Below are 14,852 nucleotides of genomic sequence, written 5' to 3'. Positions count from 1 at the left end.
TTGTTTCGCAATCATGTCTGCAAACGCGTTTCCCTCTCTTATTTTGCATGTTACTTTTTTATGTGCCTCGCATTTCACTATTGCTAGGTGCTTTGGAAACGTGAGTGCAGACAGTAATGGTACAATCAAAGGGCCATGTTGAATTCTGGCACCATGTGATGTCAGAAACCCTCTCTCAGCCCAGAGTCGTCCAAAATTATGAACCACTCCAAACGTGTACTGACTGTCAGTATATATATTCACGTTCAAATTTTCAGAAATCTCGCAGGCTCTGGTTACTGCTATTATTTCCGCAGCTTGTGCTGAATTATAGGGGATTCTTTTACTTTCTACAACACTCTCTAGGGTAGTGATAGCGTATGCGGCAGTTGTCGTGCCATCTGGTAATTTAAAACATGAGCCGTCACAAAATAACTCTCCATCCGGCTCTTTCTGTGGAATATCGCTTAAATCAACTCTCCCATTAGTTTCTTCCTCAGTGACCATTAAGCAATCGTGGGGGGGTGATTCATTCTTCCCAATTTCTGTTATGGTTAATGCCATTAATTCTGCAGGATTCAAAGCGCTACACCTCATAATTTGGATATGGGGCGCAAACAGGATAATCTCATATCTTGTCAATCTAGCAGAGGTGAGGTGTTGCGTCTGTGTTCTTTTTAATAGAACGTCTATGGCACGTGGCACCATCAGAATTAAAGTGTGCCCCAATACCATCCCATCCGTTTGTTTCACTGACGCAGCAGCCGCCGCGACACATCGCAAACATTGTGGTAGTGCGCGCGCTACAGGGTCCAGCGCAGATGAAAAATAGCTGCACGCCCTATTTCTTCCACCTTGTTCCTGTGTCAAAACCGCCAATGCACATCCTTCACTTTCACACACAAATAGTCTGAAAATGTTCTTATAGTTTGGCGTACCCAAAACTGGAGCCGAGCATAATGCAGTTTTCAATCCATCAAATGCTCTCTGACATTCCTTATCCCACTGCAAAGGCATAACCGCATCCTTTCTAGTCAAATTCACTAATGGTTTCACAATCAATGCAAAATTACCAATCCATTGTCGGCAATATGAAGCCATGCCTATTATGGCCCTGACTTCTTTTTGTGTCTTTGGAATAGGCATACAAGAAATACTTTCTATGCGTTCTGGCGTTAGTCTTCTCCCTCCTTTCGATAGTAAGTAGCCCAAATAAACTACCTCCTTTCGATTATACTGAAATTTCTTCAAACTAGCTTTATGGCCATGTGCCGCTAGGTGTGATAGTAGTAATACAGTGCTTTCTTTACAAATCTCCTCTGTGTCTGCAGCTAGTAATAAATCGTCTATGTATTGCAAAAGTACACAACCCACTGGTAATTCCAGCATGTCTAGCTGCTCTTTTAATGCTCTACTGTAAATACTTGGACTTTCCGTGTAACCTTGTGGAATCCATGTAAATGTAAATGATCGTCCTCCTAATGTGAAAGCGAACAAGTATCTACTGTCCTTGTCGACTAGAATACTAAAGAATGCGTTCTTCAAATCTATTACACTAAAATATTCTGCTGAAACAGGTGTCATTGTCAATATTGTAGTGACGTCTGGCAGTAAAGGAAATTGCGGATATACTACCTTGTTTAATGCGCGTAGATCAATTATGAAACGGTATGGTACCTCATTACCTCCTTTTTTATAAACCAGAAGGATCGGGCTGTTACATGTACTGCCTGTGATTTCCTCTATTACCCCTAATTTCATCAAATCGATAACAATACTCTTCGATCCTTTCTCACCTTCAACCGAAATTTTGTATTGGGGTATTCGCGGTAGGGTAACACCTTATTTTAAAATAATCTTTACTGGCTCTATTTTTAAACATCCCACATCGTTGTCATGCATTGCCCATATACAGGTTGGTACTTTACTTAGTTCCCCTGGTAATGCTTCGGACATGAATTCTGACACAGGGGCATCGTGTGGCCATATCGTTAGAAACACTCTGTCTGCCGTGCAATGTATAACAGAACCTAGTTTTTTCAACAAATTCAATCCCAACAAATTTTCTCCACAATTTTCTGTTAGAAGGAAAGGACAATGTTCAGTGAATGTTCCTATGGTAACTGGGACTTTTTTTGGACACTGGGTTTATGACTGGTGTACAAGTGAACCCTACAGAAATATTCTTTTGCCCTGACAGTGGTATATTCGGAACCAAGTGATGGTCTGTTGAACACTTCTGTGCTCCTGTATGTACAAGAAAGCGGTGTTCCTCATTTCCGACTCTCATTTCTACGCAGGGTCCTCTCTGATTCACGGGAATAGACACTGGTTCCGACCCCTGTCCTGGGCTGTCCTATTGGGGAAATAACACATCGTCCGATGTGTAATCATTACTATTACTGAAATACGTGTTTGGCTGTGTATCAAAAACATTTCCACTCTTCCCTCTATTTCCCCCATTCTGATTTCCATATTGTTGATTTGCTGTCCCTGACTCAGGTTTGGGGCATTTTGGTTTTGGCCTTGGTTTTGATTACCTCCATTATTATGATGCTGCTGCATACTATTCCTATTTGGTCCATTCGGTCCTGGGTGTCCTCTATGCTGTCTCCTTTGACCAGACCCATTTCTGTTCTGTAAATGCGGGCATTGCGCTCGCCAATGTCCTTCCTCTTTACAACATGCACACTGATTCGGCCCCACTGTTCCCCCATACATATTCGAACTACTCCTTGCTTGTGCGTTCCCTCGCCCTCTATTACGTCCTACTACTTGCTGCATTAATACCCGTGTCTTTATTAGACATTCCTTTAAGTCTGCCCCCACCTGTTTTAGCAACGATAATTCGTTCACCATCTCCTTCTGCCCCGGCAATGGCAACTGCTGCCGTTTATTATGCGACCCCTTTTCCTTCTTCCCCGGTCTCCCGACTTCCCTACTCCTGTAACCAGGTGCAGCAAACACTTTGACAGGTGCAGTAAATGTTTCGACATAATCATGATCTAATTCACCTCTAAGCTCAAAAAGTCTATACACATGTTCTCTTCTTCATCCCTCTCCCTACAGCGTGCTAATGCATTCAGATCTAACAATCGCTGCGGTGGTAATTTCCCAATTAGCTGTTTCCATCTCTCCACCAAATATTCACCCATGCATTCCAACACTACCTGTCTTTCGTTGCTTCTACGAAAGTCATATATCGAAGCCAATGTTGCCGTCCCATCATTCCCGTCTATATACATCTCTGCCAGTTGCTGAAATTCCACCTTCCTCTCCTTGCTGATTGCGCTGCGGGTTACCCTTGTGCACTGCCGTTGGTCAGTCCCGCCTCCTGCCCCCGCGGTTTAAACTTCAACCCCGGGAGGAACGGACGGTACCGAGTCTGTTTCTAAGGCGGGAGGTGCGGATGGGACGATGGGAACAGCGAGTGTCTGTTGTGGGCCTGGTTGGCTAGTAGGAAGTGTTACGTGTGCGGTCTGTGGCTGTGGGAGGGCTTGAGCTACCGGAGGGGGATCTTGAGCTACGGGCGGGTCTGGGCAATAGTTACTAACGTATCTGGTCTTTCTTCTGATCTTGGACCTTGTTTTGTATGAGTCAATATATTTTCTATTAATTCATCTCTCATGTGTAATTCTCGTTGTGGGTATATCTTTTCTATATTCAACTGGTCACGCCTGCCTGCCCTTCTTAGACTCTCAGTCCACTCCTCCTCTTCTTTTTCTTCTGCTACGTCACCCTTTGATTTATGCCTGCGCACATGCTTTGCTCTGCTTTTAAATCGGTCTCCAGTCTTTAATATTTTCAAATGCCGCAGGGCGCGCTTTCTTTCGTATCAACGCCCTTTCCAAGTTATCTATCCTTGCCATCTCAAAACTACCATTAATCGGCCACTGGTGGTCTTGTTGCTTTCTGGTTTGCCTATGCCAAGTCTCACAGAATATTATCGCACCCACTCCATACTTCACATACATCTCATACGCTGGCGTTCCCCCAGGTGGTACAATTTGGCCTTCTTCCAAAGATTGTCTGCCACAGCGGAAAAACCCCGCTAAGGTGGACAATACCCCAGGCATGTTTCAACCTTCCCCTTGGTTAATCAACCTTACCTAGGGCGTTTGATTTTGCAAAGTCAACTCTCAACCAATATCAGGATGCTATGAATCGGGGAATGACTCACCTGATGAATCAAGTCGTCTGTATACTGACGCACCAAAGGACGTCGTGTCTGCGTTTCTTGGCTTCCGCCTCGTTTCCGGACCCTCGCCTCCTTGTTCTCTAGCCAGGCACATCGATCAGGGATCAGATGTGTGCAGATCTGCAAAGGAGTCTCTTATCACTTTTACAGAGGCGCCCCGAACACCTCTTGATCCCGGCTCGATCGTCCCGTCCTCGCTGTTCTCTGCCTTTCTCAATTACAACGTTACGCGAAGGAACAAGTGAGGGAGGGTCCCTATTCGGGTGCCATCTTGAAAGGGGTACCTAGGGGACCCTGACGTCTATGGAAACAAGGCGAGTCACCACACACGATAGAGACGCCAGACACAAGGTTGTATTCCCAAAGCTAGGGTTTATTGCAAAGCAAAAGTCTCAGTTGGCCAACTCGGTCTCGACGCCCCGCGACGTGTATCTCTAGACCTCGTGGGATGCAAGAGAGCGAATTACGTACATCAGTTACATATATACAAAATGCATATCAAACAATCAGCTATGTCATGGTTAACACCCCTCTTCATTTGGTTTCTTTGAACTTGGTGTGACGATGGACATCTCCGGCCACTATGACACCTTCAAACATCTATTCTAGTAGCAATTTGCAATTTGTGAGTGCAGAGGCATCTTTTGGTTATTGAAGAGAACATGGCACTTCTGTTCTTGGAAGCGAGCTACATGCAGAGGGCGTTACATTCTGGACCTTGCTATCTATCAGGTGCTATTCGCGTCCTGGGAGCCGACATGCTCTTAGCGGGCTCAGCAAAGGGGGCCGTTAGAAAAGCATAATTCAAGCCTTTAGCGGTATTATTCTAACATATTCTACCATATAACGAGACTGGCTGGCTGCTGCAAAATGATTAAATGCCCTGCGGCTCTGCTTCAAGGCTACATAAAGGGGGGAGCCGGGCATTCTTTCTGGCGCTGCCTACGTTTGTGTTTCAGCGAAACTCTTGTTATCCTCTCGGCCCTGTGGCCTTGTCTTTTTCATATACAGACAGCATTGTTCCTCAGTCAAGCAGTGTATGCGAAAAATATACTGCGAAGCAATAGGAACAGAAAGCGATGAGCAATGGTTAGAAAACAAAATGGCAATTCTTGTTACATCAAAATGGCTGTTCATTAGAACACTCGAAAACCTATATTCTGTCGTATCGTGCAAGAGACGGTTGGCCCACGGCCACCAAAATACGTTTGCGGTCTCAACTTAGATTTCTAGACTGACAATTATGAGTCCGGCAGCCGGGAAGTCAGGCGCTGGCATATTAGTTAATCCCCATTCCCATAGAGTCCGATAAGACTCTATGGGAGTGGGGACACAGAAGCACCGGCACCGTTGCTAATGGTGCCGGTGCTTCCGTGAGCAATTCGCCTACCGTGGCCGCTGCACCCCGTAGGGTCAGACCTGTTGGGCACCGAAGCTCCGGCAGGCAGACTTGTAGTTTGCCAGTCCGGAAACAAGGGTGCCGGTGAGCTTCCAGGCACCCTTTTTTCCGGACCAGCAAACTCATAATGACACACATTGGGCCTCATTACGAGAATGGATGTAATGAAAATAGGAAGGCGGAATGGTATTACCGGCACCGTTAACGGGTCCGGGCTATTACGACCCGACAACCCGCCAATGCCGCCACCGCCCGTACAGTGCCCCTTCATACCGGCCTGCGTGCGTACACGCGCCCCTTCGCAGAGGAAATACCGGGATGCCGGTAATAGGAGGACATCACAAGTTATGCGGGCATGCACTTACCGGCACCCCGAAGGTGGTAAATAGGGCCTGCACGACGGCAGCCATACAGGCATTGTGGACCACCCGTAAATAGCAACCTGCAGTGAAGGCAGCTGCCACAGGTGCACACAATCACCACAGGTGGAGTCAATGGAGCCGGTCCCAGTATAAAAGGAGTACACCCACACACCACACCCCTTCCCACACCAAAATGATACCACTAGCTGTTGCAATCATGGGGCTGGAGGACCTGCCTGTACTGCTACAAATACAGAAATAACAGCAACTACAACAACAGCTACAGCCACAACAACAGGCAGCACAGAGGAGACGCAGGAGGAGAAGGAGGGTGAGACAGGCCCAGCAATTACCACCAGTGCAGCCAGTAGTACCTCATAGGCAGCCACCAATCCCTCGCATAAGACCCAGTCCATTCAATCTAACCCCTGAGCAGATCCACACCCTGTACCGGTTGGACCGGGACACCATCACCACCATTGTGGACATGATACATGACAACATCTTCAGCCTCATTGAAATACCTACTGCCATCCCCCTGCTACTAAAGGTGGTGTCTGTGCTCCACTTCCTGGCCACAGGCACCTACCAGCACACAGTGGGCCAGCTGCATGGTATATCACAATCACTCTTTTCACGCATGCTGACCCAAGTGATGGATGCCCTGCTGAAGCACGCTAGCACACACATACCCTTACCACGGACGGCACAGGAGATTGCCGACACCAAAGTAGGCTTCCATGCACTGGCAGGCATGTCCAATTGCATCGGTGCCCTCTACTGCACCCATGTCAAATTGGTAGTATCTCATGCCATAGAGGCGGTGTACCACAATCACAAGCAATACCACTCCAACAATGTGCAGATGGTATCATCACACATTGTTGTGCCCGATATCCCGGATCGACATATGATGCCATGGTGCTGTGTAACTCCACGCTACACTGTCACATGGAGCGACATGATGGACGACGTGCCTGGCTGCATGGTGAGTTGCCTCACTGGCCCATGGCAGTACATCGGGGTTGTGATGTGGGGGGATGAATAATCCACCTGGGTGGGAATGGCCGGTGAGTGAACAATGCACTGAGAGCTAACCACTTCTGACCTGAACCTCCCAACCCGGACATGACACATAACTGCCACACATTGGACCAATGCCGTACAACAAAGACAACATGTAAGACGCACAACCAGGCCACCATGGGTATGTCAAGCGATGCATGACTAAACATGATTACAACTGTGCCAATGTGGCTAGTGTGATTAGGCACAGAGTAGCATACACTGCAATCATGGGAGGCAAGACATTGTTCTGCATCCACAGTACATCTGCATCAGTATGCAAGTTAACACCCTGCATCATCTGTACAACACCATCCAGACTAGTAGACCATTTTGCAGTACACAATGCATCCAAATAATCTTTGTGCATACGTACAGGGACATGTGCATGTCAACAGCAAATAGCTGCGGCCATGGCTGTGAATCCTGAAGGTGGCAGCTCAGAATGACTCACACAGACCTCTTTGTACTCCCATGCAGGTGATGGAGGATATCCCTTGAAGCTGTGGCTACTTACCCTGTGCGGAACCCACGGAACAACCATGAAGAGGAGTACAATCGGGTTCATACCCGTACCCGTGTCATGATTGAGCAGACCTTTGGCCTGTTGAAGGCGCGGTTCCACTGCCTAAGCAGGTCTGGTGGAGCACTACTTTATAGGCCTGAGAAGTGGCGAAGATCACCATGGCCTGTGTCATGCTGCACAACATGTGCGTCCGGAGAAATGTACCACTGCCACCTGACATTAACATGCATGCACCGGGTGAGGATGATGAGGATAAAGATGGAGGAGAAGCAGCACCCCTGCCAGTATGTGATGCACAAGATGGCTGTGCTGTACGCCAATCACTGATTGATGAATTTTTCTGAACCACAGGGACGTTGATGGATATGTGTCAGTGCTACACTGAGCACTGGGTCCATGAGTTGGGCACTGTTCACTGTCATGAATAAAATGAATACACACTAAATGAACAAAGTCAAGCATTAAATGATTTTTTACACAACGGGTGTATTAATGTAAACTACAGAAAAGTGCCTCACCCCTCCACCACTGACATGCCTTCCTACCTCCAAAACACACCAAAATTCCCCATACCGCCCAATGAACTCCCCATATCCCCAATGAACTCCTTATACCCCGCAATTAACTCCTCATACCCCCAATGAACACCCCCTTATTCACCTATACACCACCGACACCACCTCCCCCACTCCCATTGTTGACCCACACTATTTGCGTGCTTTCTTTGTGTCCGGGGGCAGCATTTTGGAATGCCTTGCACTCCGCCTTGTCAGTCGCACAGGGATGGAGGGTGCAGGGGATGCGGGTCTGGAGGATGGGGTGGATGCGTAGTGATTGGCACGGCTGGCGCCGGTTGTTGTTGCTGCATGTGTTGCAGTATGGCGGTCTGGGTCTGCGTGAGAGCCCCCAAACTGTCACGCATCATGACCGCAGATGCATTTATGGCGGCAGTGTTCCCTGCAATGGCCTGAGCGATCTCTCGCCTTGTGTCCTCTCCGTCAGCCACATATTGGCGAACAAGTTCAAGCATGGAGTCCTGCCTTGCCTCCACCCTTGATAGCAGTGCCTCAAAGTCATTGGGAGCAGCAGAGATTGAGGGTGCTGTGGCTGGGCGTGCAATTGCAGGCTGGCCTCGGGGGTGGTGCTGAGATCAGAACTGTGCAGTGCAGGATCCACAATGGGGGTGGAGAGTGTGGCCTGAGTGTGGGGTTAGAGGGTGGACAGAGGGCTTGGGGTGTGTGGACATGCCAGATGGATTGCGCCTTCTTGGGCCACATACTCCTCCACTCCAATGTCAATGTCACTCAGTGGGGCTGTGGCTGCTGCCTCACCCACAGAACATGGCCTGTGCACTCACCCTGGCTTGTACTGTGGGCCGCGATGCTGCCCCGGAGGTGGTTTGCCAGTGCCATGTGGTTTTGCCCGGGACGTGGATGGCCTTGTGGCTGGGTTTTGACTGTCATCTTCTCCATCGGTGCCTAGGGGGGTAGAAGAGATGCAGGGCATCAGTGATGGTGTTACATGCAAGATGCATCAGATGGTGCTGTAGAGTTTTTCATTTCTCATGTATTCATGTTTTACAGGTGTGTCACACAGGGTAGTTTGAAGGGGGGGGCATTTTGGCATTAGCCATGACGTCTCAATTCGGCAATGCTGCATGCCAGGTGGCATACTGTTGTATTGGGGTTTGTGTGATGTGTGACATGGGAATGGTCCCTGTGTGTTGGCTGTCTGTTGGTAATGGGATTGGCACTCAGCATTCATTTCAGTGTGGCAGGGTTTAGGACTCCATCTGGACATGGGTATGTTGATGTGTGTGTGATGGGACATGCATTGCCTTGCCTGGGCTCTATTCCACATCACTTGTGCTACGTCATGGTTTGCCCTACTGGGGTTTTCAGGGTGACTCACCTCCATCTGCAGATGTTGCAGCACCCGTCTCCATCTCCCCAAAGTCCTTGATCGACTCCATCTGGATGGTAGCGCTGCATGTCTCCTCCCAGCACATTAGTTTGACCGGGGAGTGGGCACCCCCGCCTGTGGCTATGGCCTTCCGACGATTGCTGGCCAGGATGTTGCGTACCCTGAGGCGGAGGTCATCCCACCTTTTCTTGCAGTCTTTAACTGTGCGTGGGGTGGTGCCGACTGCAGACACCTTGCGGGATACCTCCTCCCATATCTCCTTCTTCCTCTGCTGCACCTCCCTTTTCAGGTTATGGGTGTTGATCTCATCAGCATGGGCAGCAAGGGTGTCTGCCAACATATTTAATTCCTCATCAGATAAATGCTTCTTGCGCAGGTGGGGGTTGGTTTTTCGGGTTGCCTTAGACATGTTCTTTTCAATGGCCCTGGTCTCTCCTATGCAACACTTGTGGTTTGGGAGGATTGCAATGGATAGTGTTTTTAAAGATGGCCGCCGGCGCATTTCCCATTCCGACGCAATGACGTTACTCCAGGTCCGGTATTACGAGCCTGGTATTTACATGGTGTTATTACCGGGTTGGTATTAAGGGGTGCCTCCTAGGCAGAGGTGGTATCGGCAGGTCCCATGATGCCGCTATCGGGGGGTTCGAGGGCCTTTAGCGTCATGGCGGTATGGCCATTACCGGCATGGGGGTTCGCGTGTGCTCGTGCACTCGTAATCAGCCGCTATTAGCGGCGTCAAACGAGCACGGATTCGCTACTTCCTCCATGCCGGTAATGACCCTGTTTTTAGTGCACTTCTCGTAATGAGGCCCATTGTCTTTGTCTTCTAGGGCAGCACTGTTGTACATAAAAATGTATATGTGCGTGAATACTTTGCCATTCATACTTGTTTCATTAACACTGAAATAAGGGGTACCTATTCTGTATTGTGATTGCTTTCAATTTGCAGAAATCTGTACAAGGTCTCAATTGTCTATCTGCCTTTAGTAAAAAGAATATGGGTGCTGCACCTGGTGAAGTGGAATTTTCTGATACATCAATTTTTGAAGTTCTCATCTAAGTATGTTTTCAGGCCTCTGTGTTATTTGACAGTCAACACATAAATCAGTCAATGTGAGACTATTATATTTAAAAGGAACTCTATAGGGTAGTCATACAGCTATGTAGTAGTAATTTCCCCACCTCCTTTTTTTAAAACAAAACTTGAAATGTGGCATATGGTCTAAGTAGTTTGCTTTCATGAAGTTCTTTCTAGCTATAGTTCCCAACATGGTTTGGCACTTTGAGGTCCTTTGTGTATTCCAACAGTTTGCCTCACACCATAGTGAATCAAATACTACTGTTTGTTGGGTTCAGTTGCTATTGGTTTTGTGTTTTCTCAACCAAGATGTCACTAATCTTCTAGGGAATTTTGATGAACATAATTATATCAAATTTAATCTATTCGTATAGCCTATTTCTGCTGTCATTAATAAGGTCTTTGGTTCCCATTTGACATTATCTGATGTTAATGGTGTGCCATCCCCTAACTTTATGCATTCTGGATCTCTATGGCATTTCATGAATTGCTGCAAATGTCTTATCCATAATGCCCTCAGAAGTCAAGTGAAGCCACTACTACTAATGGTACCAGGATTAAAGATCTAAAGGAACAAGTTGACGTATCCTTAATTTACACTTCCGCTCATACCCATTCTTTATAGGTAAACACTAGGGTTTCTCAGAAGCTAAGGGCATTTCCTAAAATAATATGCCATTATGCCTGCAAAACATACAAAGATTTTACCTACAATGTCTTTCTCTTTCAGGGTTATTCAACGTGCGATTATGGCATCCCACTACCATGGAGTCACTTTCTTCCTCTAAACTGTAGTTGTTGACATCGTGGCTTGCCGATTTAAGCCACACCATGTTTTATTTTCCTTCTCATTTCTCAGTGTATTTCTCATCTGTAATTGCAGTTCTATTTCTAACACCAATATTATGTGTACTTTAATACTGGTGGGTCACTCTACTACTAATCCTAAGGAATTTTTTATTTCTACCGCAAGGCCAGAATATAATGATATTCGCTGCTGCATCCGTTCTGCGGCTGCCACTAACTGTTGGGACCTATCAAAATACAAGATTCATTCTTCTTTGCTTTGCTCCAAATTTAGGAGTTCCATATGAGCTTCCTGTTTGATGATTCTTTGTTCAAACAAGGCCGAAAAAGTTTTAATAAATGTATCATAATTCTGTAAAGATTTGTTCCGCAGTAATGGGGCAGACCGTATCCAGACACCCTTAGTGAGAAACGAGAACATAAATGTAGGTTTAGCTTCCTTCATATAATATTGCTACAATTTTGTCATGAATGTAAGAGACATTGTGCTAAAAAAGCTTTGATACATTTTAGGATTGGAAGTGATTTCAACCGGCACTCCACCTAAGTCAATGCCTAGCGTGTGATGCACAGCTGGGACTCTTAATTATATATTTTTGCCTATAAATTCTTTTATTTCTGAATGATCTACCCTTATATCACGCCCCTCTCTTAGAATCCCCTCGGTCTCACTGAACCAGAAAGCAGGCTGTTTTTCAAGGAGTATGGAAAGAAAAATAATGCAGCATAGAATAAAACTTTGTGTGGGTTCAGTCAAATGCAAGGTCACTCTTTTCCCCCTGCACACTACTCATTCCCCCCAATATGCAAGATAAAGAGATGGAACGAGAGAAAACAGGTTTCAGGAATACAAACTCAACAAATACAGTTCAATCCCAATTCCCCCCAGCAAGCATAGAGACAGAAACAGGAATGTTTGCAAACAGGTCAAATGCTTTTGAATGTGGCTTTGAATGAATGGTTAAAAACACTGAAAAATTGATTTAATTCACTTAATTGGATTCAAAACTAGTGGGAACCACTTTGTATAGTTTCAGGTAAACACTAGCCATGATGATTGAATAACTAGCAGGTTGAAAACTGAATTCTGAGGTCGGATGCAAAGAACAGCTGTTTTACACGTGATGAAATTGAGCCAAACAAAAAATTTGCGGCAAACTTTTCCACGCACGAGAAACGCAATTGTGGAAAAACCATAAAGATGAGATGCGGTTTTGGATTCATGGGAAAGTTGAGGATGTTAGCTTCAATTTGATACTTAAATTTCTTTTCTAGCATACACAGTACGGAAGTTATGAAGGTTTTAGTAAAGATCAGTTTTTCTCAGAAAGAGTCAGAATTTTCAAATGAAAGATGCGCTTTTGAATTACAAACAGCTATTTCTTTACACTAAGGATTCTATGAAGCCACAAGCTATACGACAGCACAGCCACCAATCCAGTGATGTCTCCAGATGGTTTCTACCTGCCGAGACGCTTGTCTTTCTTCAGCAAATATATTAGCGCAAAGATATTATCACAACCATTACCAAAGGACTATATGGATGAGGGAAAGATTCAGGAAAACAAGAGATTTTCTATAATGCAGTTTTGGATATGATAGAATGGGTTGGATAGGATTACTTAAGGATAAGATACTGGCTAGGGACAATTCTATGCTATAGATATTCACAACTACTGTTTGGAATAGACCCATCAAGGATCTGGTCAAAGATTTCTGGACTGGAATTCTGCTAGCCCACCGGACAGAATTCAGGGTGCGCGGTTCTGCACTCAGCACAGCACTCTGGACACTGCACGGCCTCGGATCTGATGGGTTGGTTCTGGGTTGCAGCTATCAGCTTACAGCTCTGCTCCATGGGTTTTGATCTCTGGATTCTAGCAAGAGTTCTAAGCGAGAAAGCAGAAACACCACAGCAAGAGTGTTCTTTTTGTTGTGCCCCTTCAAAGTCTGGGGGTAAAATCAGGTTTCAAGATTTTAAAGGCGAAGCTGAGAAGGGTTCAGCTTTGGAATTGGGCCTCTCTGCTATCAAAGTTCTAGAGTCTTGGATATGGGCTTCTCCTGCAGAGCGCTTCGCCAGTAATCAGTTGATGGGTGAATCTTTGTCCGTCTCTAGGTCCTAAGCTGTCTCTATTCATGTATTTCCCTAAGGGGTGGGTAGGCTGAATTATACTAGGCACACCCTCTAGGAATCCTATTGGTTAGGGTCTGTCCTCTCTCCTGATTTGAGAAGAACACATGGTTCTCCAAACGTTTTCTGACAAGTTCAATATTACTGCATCACGCGTCGGGTTCCTAACGTTTGGAGTCTGATGGGACTCAGCCACCAATCACGTTATTTGTAGCGGTCAAAACAGTGGATGGTAAACAGACATTGCCCTGATCTGAGGAAGGCACTAGGAGTGTGCCGAAACACGTGTTATCAATAAGGGCCATCAATAAATGTATTTTCTTTATGACTAAGTGTCCAAAACTTTGAAATACATTTTTGTGGCACAATTAAGAGATGTGTGCAGCCCCCGAGTTCTTTTTACAATCGGAGTGGGGGAACTCTTTGTCTCCGGTTCTCCTGCACACACCATTGCGACACCACCGAATTTGGTGCATAGATCTTAAGTCGCGGAGGTCTAAGAGTGATTTACCCCAAAAAGTTCCCTACAACAAATTATTATTTTTGGTAAACAGTGCTTTACCAGTGCCATTGGAGGTGGTTGGATGACTAATGTTCCTGTTGTTTCATGTATTTGATTATTTGTAATGACAGTTAACAAAGCTGACTTTATTAATGTGCCTGTTTCCTAAATCACTTCATATGTAATGTTTAATAGATCTCTGTGCCATTGGTTTGTTATTTAACGTTTACTATATATGCTTGTTTATCCATAATAGCAATTTCCACACCTGTCTCTTCATTTTTTTTTTCATAAAAAAAGTTTGGTCTTGTTTGAGTTGAAGACGTGTCACATTCTTGTTAAGAAAGCTATGTTGTACATTGTACATGTTTTGTGTTGCCACTGTTTCTTAAGTTCATTTGCAGGTATGTGACAAATGTATTGTTAGAAGCAGAACAGCCCTCTCCTTAGTTAGCCAGATGCACCTCTTCAACCCTAGGAAGCTCCAAGGACCAAACAACCCCTTCTTCCTCCTTTCTCTCTCTTTAAACCTCTCTGTGAAAGCTGCCTCTTATCCTATATATCTGTACATTTCATTCACCATTTTCTTTGCCGCTTCTCTGGTGTTATCTGTCATCTGTTACACCACATGCCAGAACCTGCCAGTACCCATCCGGCCCCTTCTGATTTCTCTTGTGTAATTGTCCAGCCTCTGGTTTAAATGACATTACAGTATTCTGTGCAAAGTCCCAATATGTTTGCATCTTCCTTCCTCTCTTCCTGCTCCGTACAATGAACATTTATTCTCAAGGCCCATCACAGTGCTAGCATTTGTGTGCCTGCTGCAACATTAGTACACCCAAAGGCTGTGGTTTAACAAATCCAGCCCACTCAATTCGC

The sequence above is a fragment of the Ambystoma mexicanum genome, chromosome 7q (genome assembly GCF_040938575.1).
Source record: "Ambystoma mexicanum isolate Mex_15411 chromosome 7q, UKY_AmexF1_1, whole genome shotgun sequence".
Taxonomy (NCBI): domain Eukaryota; kingdom Metazoa; phylum Chordata; class Amphibia; order Caudata; family Ambystomatidae; genus Ambystoma; species Ambystoma mexicanum.
This window is presented reverse-complemented; position numbering follows the sequence as displayed.